This window comes from Ranitomeya variabilis, chromosome 5, assembly GCF_051348905.1.
Source record: "Ranitomeya variabilis isolate aRanVar5 chromosome 5, aRanVar5.hap1, whole genome shotgun sequence".
Lineage (NCBI taxonomy): Eukaryota > Metazoa > Chordata > Amphibia > Anura > Dendrobatidae > Ranitomeya > Ranitomeya variabilis.
In genome coordinates, this window is record NC_135236.1 from 225,070,318 (window position 1) to 225,078,327 (window position 8,010).

Consider the following 8,010-nt stretch of genomic DNA (forward strand, 5'->3'; position numbering starts at 1 on the left):
TTGTTGTAAAAATGAGAAATCACTGGTCAAATTTTAACCCTTATAACTTCCTAGCAAAAAAAAATGTTTCCAAAATTGTGCTGATGTAAAGTAGACATGTGGGAAATGTTATTTATTAACTATTTTGTGTCACATAACTCTCTGGTTTAACAGAATAAAAATTCAAAATGTGAAAATTGCGAAATTTTCAAAATTTTCGCCAAATTTCCGTTTTTTTCACAAATAAACTCAGAAATTGTCGACCTAAATTTACCACTAACATGAAGCCTAATATGTCACGAAAAAACAATCTCAGAATCGCTAGGATCCGTTGAAGCGTTCCTGAGTTATTACCTCATAAAGGGACACGGTTCAGAATTGCAAAAAACGGCAAGGTCATTAAGGCCAAAAAAGGCTGGGTCATGAAGGGGTTAAATCGCACAAAATACTTAATAAGTAACATTTGAAGTCACTTTGAGGGGTCTGTATGATAGAAAATACCCAAGTGTGACACCATTCTAAAAACTGCACATCTCAATGTGCTCAAAACCACATTCAAGAAGTTTATTAACCCTTCAGGTGTCTCAGGAATTTTTGGAATGTCTAAAAAAAAATGAACATTTAACTTTTTTTCACAAAAAATTTACTTCAGCTCCAATTTGTTTTATTTTACCAAGGGTAACAGGAGAAATTGGATCCCGAAAGTTGTTGTAAAATTTGTGCTGAGTACGCCGATACCCCATATGTGGGGGTAAACCACTGTTTTGGCGCACGGGAGAGCTCGGAAGGGAAGGAGCACTGTTTTACTTTTTCAACGCAGAATTGGCTGGAATTGAGATCGGATGCCATGTCGCGTTTGGAGAATCCCTGATGTGCCTATACAGTGGAAACCCCCCAATTCTAACCGAAACCCTAACCCAAACACACCCCTAATCCCAACCATAACCCTAGCCCTAATCCGAACCCTAATCCCAACCGTAAATGTAATCCAAACCCTAACTTTAGCCCCAACACTAACTTTAGCCCCAACCCTAACCCTAACTTTAGCCCCAACCCTAACCCCAACCCTAATGGGAAAATGGAAATAAATACATTTTTTTAAATTTTATTATTTTTCCCTAACTAAGGGGGTGATGAAGGGGGGTTTGATTTACTTTTATAACGAGTTTTTTAGCTGTTTTTTATGATTGGCAGCCATCACACACTAAAAGACGCTTTTTACGTATTGCAAAAAATAGTTTTTGCGTCTCCACATTTTGAGAGCTATAATTTTTCCATATTTTGGTCCACAGAGTCATGTGAGTTCTCGTTTTTTGAGGGATAAGTTGACGTTTTTATTGGTACCATATTTGGGCATGTGACATTTTTTGGTCGCTTTTTATTCCGATTTTTGTGAGGTAGAATGAACAAAAAACAGCTATTCATGAATTTCTTTTGGGGGGGCGCTTATACCGTTCCATGTTTGGTAAAATTGATAAAGCAGTTTTATTCTTCGGGTCAGAACGATTACAGCGATACCTCATTTATATCATTTTTTATGTTTTGGCGCTTTTATACGATAAAAGCTATTTTATATAAAAAATAATTATTTTTGCATCTCTTTATTCTGAGGACTATAACTTTTTTATTTTTTCGTTGATGATGCTGTATGGTGGCTCGTTTTTTGCGGGACAAGATGACGTTTTCAGCGGTACCATGTTTATTTATATCCCTCTTTTTGATCGCGTGAACTTCCACTTTTTGTTTGGCGGTATGATAATAAAGCGTCGTTTTTTGCCTCGTTTTTTTTTTACGGTGTTCACTGAAGGGGTTAACTAGTGGGACAGTTTTATAGGTCAGGTCGTTACGGACGCGGCGATACTAAATACAGTTAGGTCCATATATATTTGGACAGAGACAACATTTTTCTAATTTTGGTTATAGACATTACCACAATGAATTTTAAACAAAACAATTCAGATGCAGTTGAAGTTCAGACTTTCAGCTTTCATTTGAGGGTATCCACATTAAAATTGGATGAAGGGTTTAGGAGTTTCAGCTCCTTAACATGTGCCACCCTGTTTTTAAAGGGACCAAAAGTAATTGGGCAGATTCAATAATTTTAAATAAAATGTTAATTTTTAGTACTTGGTTGAAAACCCTTTGATGGCAATGATTGCCTGAAGTCTTGAACTCATGGACATCACCAGACGCTGTGTTTCCTCCTTTTTGATGCTCTGCCAGGCCTTCACTGCGGTGGTTTTCGGTTGCTGTTTGTTTGTGGGCCTTTCTGTCTGAAGTTTAGTCTTTAACAAGTGAAATGCATGCTCAATTGGGTTGAGATCAGGTGACTGACTTGGCCATTGAAGAATATTCCACTTCTTTGCTTTAATAAACTCCTGGGTTGCTTTGGCTTTATGTTTTGAGTCATTGTCCATCTGTAGTATGAACCGACGACCAATCAGTTTTGCTGCATTTGGCTGGATCTGAGCACACAGTATGGCTCTGAATATCTCAGAATTCATTCGGCTGCTTCTGTCCTGTGTCACATCATCAATAAACACTAGTGACCCAGTGCCACTGGCAGCCATGCATGCCCAAGCCATCACACTGCCTCCGCCGTGTTTTACAGATGATGTGGTATGCTTTGGATCATGAGCTGTACCACGCCTTCGTCATACTTTTCTCTTTCCATCATTCAGGTAGAGGTTGATCTTGGTTTCATCTGTCCAAAGAATGTTCTTCCAGAACTGTGCTGGCTTTTTTAGATGTTTTTTAGCAAAGTCCAGTCTAGCCTTTTTATTCTTGATGCTTATGAGTGGCTTGCACCGTACAGTGAACCCTCTGTATTTACTTTCATGCAGTCTTCTATTTATGGTAGATTTGGATATTGATACGACTACCTCCTGGAGAATGTTGTTCACTTGGTTGGCTGTTGTGAAGGGGTTTCTCTTCACCATGGAGATTGTTCTACGATCATCCACCACTGTTGTCTTCCGTAGGCGCCCAGGTCTTTTTGCATTGATGAGTTCACCAGTGCTTTCTTTCTTTCTCAGGATGTGCCAAACTGTAGATTTTGCCACTCCTAATATTGCAGCAATTTCTCGGATGGGTTTTTTCTGTTTTCGCAGCTTAAGGATGGCTTGTTTCACCTGCATGGAGAGCTCCTTTGACCACAAGGTTTACTTCACAGCAAAACCTTCCAAATTCAAGCACCACACCTCAAATCAACTCCAGACCTTTTATCTGCTTAATTGAGAATGACATAATGAAGGGATTGCCCACACCTGTCCATGAAATAGCCTTGGTGTCGATTGTCCAATTACTTTTGGTCCCTTTAAAAACAGGGTGGCACATGTTAAGGAGCTGAAACTCCTAAACCCTTCATCCAATTTTAATGTGGATACCCTCAAATGAAAGCTGAAAGTCTGAACTTCAACTGCATCTGAATTGTTTTGTTTAAAATTCATTGTGTTAATGTCTGTAACCAAAATTAGAAAAATGTTGTCTCTGTCCAAATATATATGGACCTAACTGTATGTGTACTTTTATTGTTTTTTTTATTTAGATAAAGAAATGTATTTACTGGAACAATTTTTTTTTCCGTTATTTAGGAATTTTTATTTTTTTTTGTAAATATTATTATTTTTATTTTTTTTACATTGCCCCGGGGGGGGGGGAACATCACAGTAAAGTGACAGATCGCTGATCTGACACTTTACAATGCACTGTGTCAGATCAGCGATCACACAGGCACTGCAGGGAGGCTTCCCGGCTCCTGCTCCGAGCAGGCGCTTAAAAGCCACCTTCCTGCAGGACCCGGAAGGACCCCCGTGGCTATTTTGGATCCGGGCCTGCATGGAGGAGGAGGTAGGAGACCCTCGGAGCAACGCGATCACATCGCGTTGCTCCGAGGGTCTCAGGGAAGCACGCAGGGAGGCGATGCTTCACAATGCCGCCAGAATGCTGCGTTTATCTTTGATCGCAGTGTGTCTGGGGTTAATAGTCAGCTGACACCCGGCCGCGATCAGCCGCGCTCCCCCCGTGAGCGCGGCTGATCTTGTTAGACGTACTATCCCGTCGGTGGTCATACGGGCCCATACCACCTCGACGGGATAGTACATCTAATGTCAGAAAGGGGTTAAATATGAATATTTGTAGGAGGCTTTAGCCAATGAATAACTTTCATCCAGTTCTTCAGAAATGCAACCGATTTGTGTTTTGGATAATTGTCATGGTGAAAAGGTCACGTCTAACAAGGGCACGGAGTGATGGAAGCATATTTTCTTTCAATATAGAGCAGTACAACTGCAAATTCATGATATCATCAATGAAATCTAGTTCCATGACACCAGCAGCATTCATGCAGCTCCACATATCCACATAAGGACACTGCCACCACCATGTTTCACTGTAGGTTCCATGTATTTAGATCAATACATTTATAAAAATGTATGGTGCATACAATGAAACATTGTGGTGGCTTATGTATATCAATAGTCTCACCGCCCCAAGATAACTTCAGGCCAGGTCATGCAAAAGATATCAACATCTCTACAAATTCTCCAGTTATGATCTGACTTGGTCACTTTATAGATAATCTATACTGCGGTATCAAAGCAAAAGAGACACTTTTAGTAGCAAAGAGAGGAAATGGTTAAATTTAAAAGGGAACCTGTTAGGTCTGATAACTCTTAATCTGCAGGTAACTAGCGTATGAAGGTGCATGCCCCTGTACTGAAACTGCCGCTGGGTAGAAAATGAAATTTCTTTCTCCTGGGAGCTGGCGGTTTTCCGCCATGCAGGCATGCCATTGCGGCTTCAGTCACCTCTTAGTATACACTGAGCAGTGGCAGTAAGTACACTCTGTCCCTTTTACAGCTGTCTATAAGGCCGGTTTCACACGTCAGTGGCTCCGGTACGTGAGGAACCGGAGCCACTGACACACGTAGACCCATAAAAATCAATGCATCTGTGCAGATGTCATTGATTTTTTGCGGACCGTGTCTCCGTGTGCCAAACACGGAGACATGTCAGTGTTCGTGGGAGCGCACGTATTACACGGACCCATTAAAGTCAATGGGTCCGTGTAAAACGCGGACCACACACGGACCTTCTCCGTGTGCAGTCCGTGTGGCGTGCAGGAGACAGCGCTATAGTAAGCGCTGTCCCCCCCACATGGTGCTGAAGCCGCCATTCATATCTTCTGTGCAGCAGCGTTTGCTGCATAGAAGATATGAATAATAGTGTTTAAAATAAAGATCTATCTGTCCGCCGCCCTCCCACCCCCTGTGCGCCCCCCCCGCTGTTCTGAAAATACTCACCAGCGTCCCTCGCAGTGTCCTGTGCTGGCCGCCCCTTCTACTGTATGCGGTCACGTGGGGCCGCAGATTAGAGTCATGAATATGTGGCTCCACCTCCCATAGGGGTGGAGCCGCCTATTCATGACTGTAAATGAGCGGCCCCACGTGACCACATACAGGAGAAGATGAGGCCAGACCAGGAAGCAGCGACAGCCAACGAGGGAGCGGGTGAGTATTTTCAGAACAGCGGGGGGGGCGCACAGGGGGTGGCAGGGCGGCGGACAGATAGATCTTTATTTTAAACACTATTATTCACAGAAGATATGAATCGCGGCTTCAGCACGATGCAGTGTACCACACGCGTGGGTACCACACGCTCCGTGTGGTACCCACTCGGCACACGGGCGGCACACGTGTGCCACACGTATGGCCTACGTGAGCTCACGGGCACACGGACACGGATAACTCCGGTACCGATTTTTTCCGGTACCGGAATTATCTGGACGTGTGGGACAGCCCTCAGTCAAACTGCTTAGGTGTGCTTACAGCTGTAGCTCACATTTTAGTGAGTGGTGACAACAACCTAATTTGCGTGCCTTCATAACTGAAAGCTGGTGGCTGCATGGAGGAATAAAGTTAATTTTCTCCCAAGTATCGCACTTTCAGTACAGAGGCCAGGCATCTTCCTAAGGGCTTGTTTCCATTTGCGAGAAACACGTCCGTGTCTCACATGTGGAAACCAAGCTCTGGCATCGGCACTCCAGAGCGGAGCGTGCAGCTCCATGTGTTCCTATGCGGCCGCACGCTCCGCTCCCAAGTGCCGGCACCAGAGCTTGGTTTCCACATGCGAGACATGGACGTGTTTCTCGCAAATGGAAACAAGCCCTTAGGATGAGTGTCCACGGTTCAGATTGTCGGCACTTTGGACGGAGCGGAAAACCCGCTCCACCCAAAGCGCCACCCCCTTCTATACACGTGGTGATTCCGGATGTGTTCATTGCACACATCCGGAATCTCCGCACCCCATACATAGGACCCTGTTATTTACCTTCTGGCGACGGAGCATGCTGCGTTCTAAAAAGATGCGCCGCAAGTCCGTAAACGCAGGGCCGCCGGATGCGTGTTCACACGCATAGTGGAGACAGGATTTCATAAAATCCCTCCACTATGCGGTAACATCTGGACGCTGCGGGTTCGCTGCGGAGTGTGAAAGAGGCCTTAGACGACCAGGTGTTAATCTGGGGATGCTTTATTATTGTTTCTACATGATTATGAACTTTTTTTTTTCTTTGCATTATTTGAGGTCTGCAAGCAATGCAAAATTTATTGCTTGGAACTTCAGAGACGTTGTCAGAAGCTTATAGAATAAAAGAACAATTTACATTTTACTCAAAAATATACCTATACAGAGAAAAATCAGACAACCAGAAAATTTTGCAGTGGTCTCTTAATTTTTGCCAGAGCTGTATATCCTTCACACATAAGAAAAATGAATGAATAACAATGGGATTATAATCTATTGGTTCTAAACCTAAATATCCAAAAAAGGATACATATCTTATTTATGACGAGATTAGAAAACAAGAAAAATGTTGCTGCTGCTGAAAGCTTGGGAGGAGCTGAAATGTTCAAATTCTGACAAATAAAAGAATCAATATTCACAATTATCTCTGAGTGTCGGGAATTCTTCACTTCCTTCCACGTGCAGAACAAGGAGTGGAGTGTGGATCGCCATTTGGATTTTCTAAAACCAGGAGGGGAACAATCAGAGGAAAAGTATAAGGCTGCCGTCACACTAGCAGTATTTGGTCAGTATTTTACATCAGTATTTGTAAGCCAAAACCAGGAGTGGAACAATTAGAGGAAAATTATAATAGAAACATATGCTCCACTTCTGCATTTATCACCCACTCCTGGTTTTGGCTTACAAATACTGAGGTAAAATACTGACCAAATACTGAATGTGTGACCGCAGCCTAATAGAAACATGTCATCACTTCTGTGCTGTGAATGCTTGGATTAGACTTTCCATTGCCCCCTATACTGCTGAGACAGCCATCTTGGCAGTATGTTAAAGGGACACTGTCACCTGAATTTGGAGGGAACAATCTTTAGCCATAGGGGCGGGGTTTTCGGGTGTTTGATTCACCCTTTCCTTACCCGCTGGCTGCAATATGGGATTGAAGTTCATTCTCTGTCCTCCGTAGTACATGCCTGCACAAGGCAAGATTGCCTTACAAAGCCTGAAGCAAACCTGAACGTGGACCCATACCCTTACACACAGATGTGTTAATGCTGCAAAAGGGTTGAACCACATATTGGGGTTGGATGTAAGGCCGGCATCACACTGGCGTATTGCATCCGATGCGAGATCATCGGATGCGATATGCTAATGACACTCGGCTCCTGCTCACAGCAGAGCAGGAGCCGAGTGTAATGCGTCTGTGCTCCGATTCTCTCGCACAGGGAGGATCGGAGCACAGCTGCGGAGGAGGCAGAGAAATGAATTTCTCCATCTCCTCCATTGCTGGGGTCCGCTTATAACGCACAGCACTCGGATGATAGCCAAGTGATGTGCGCTGTCTCACTCGCACCCATAGGCTTATATGGGTGCGAGTGAGCCGAGATTTTTCCTCGGTCCGAGACAATCGCAGCATGCTGCGATTGTCTCGGACCGAGGAAAACGGCCGACAAAAAGTCGGCTGCTGGGAGCTGCCCCTGAGCTGAACATTGGTCCGAGTGCAATGCG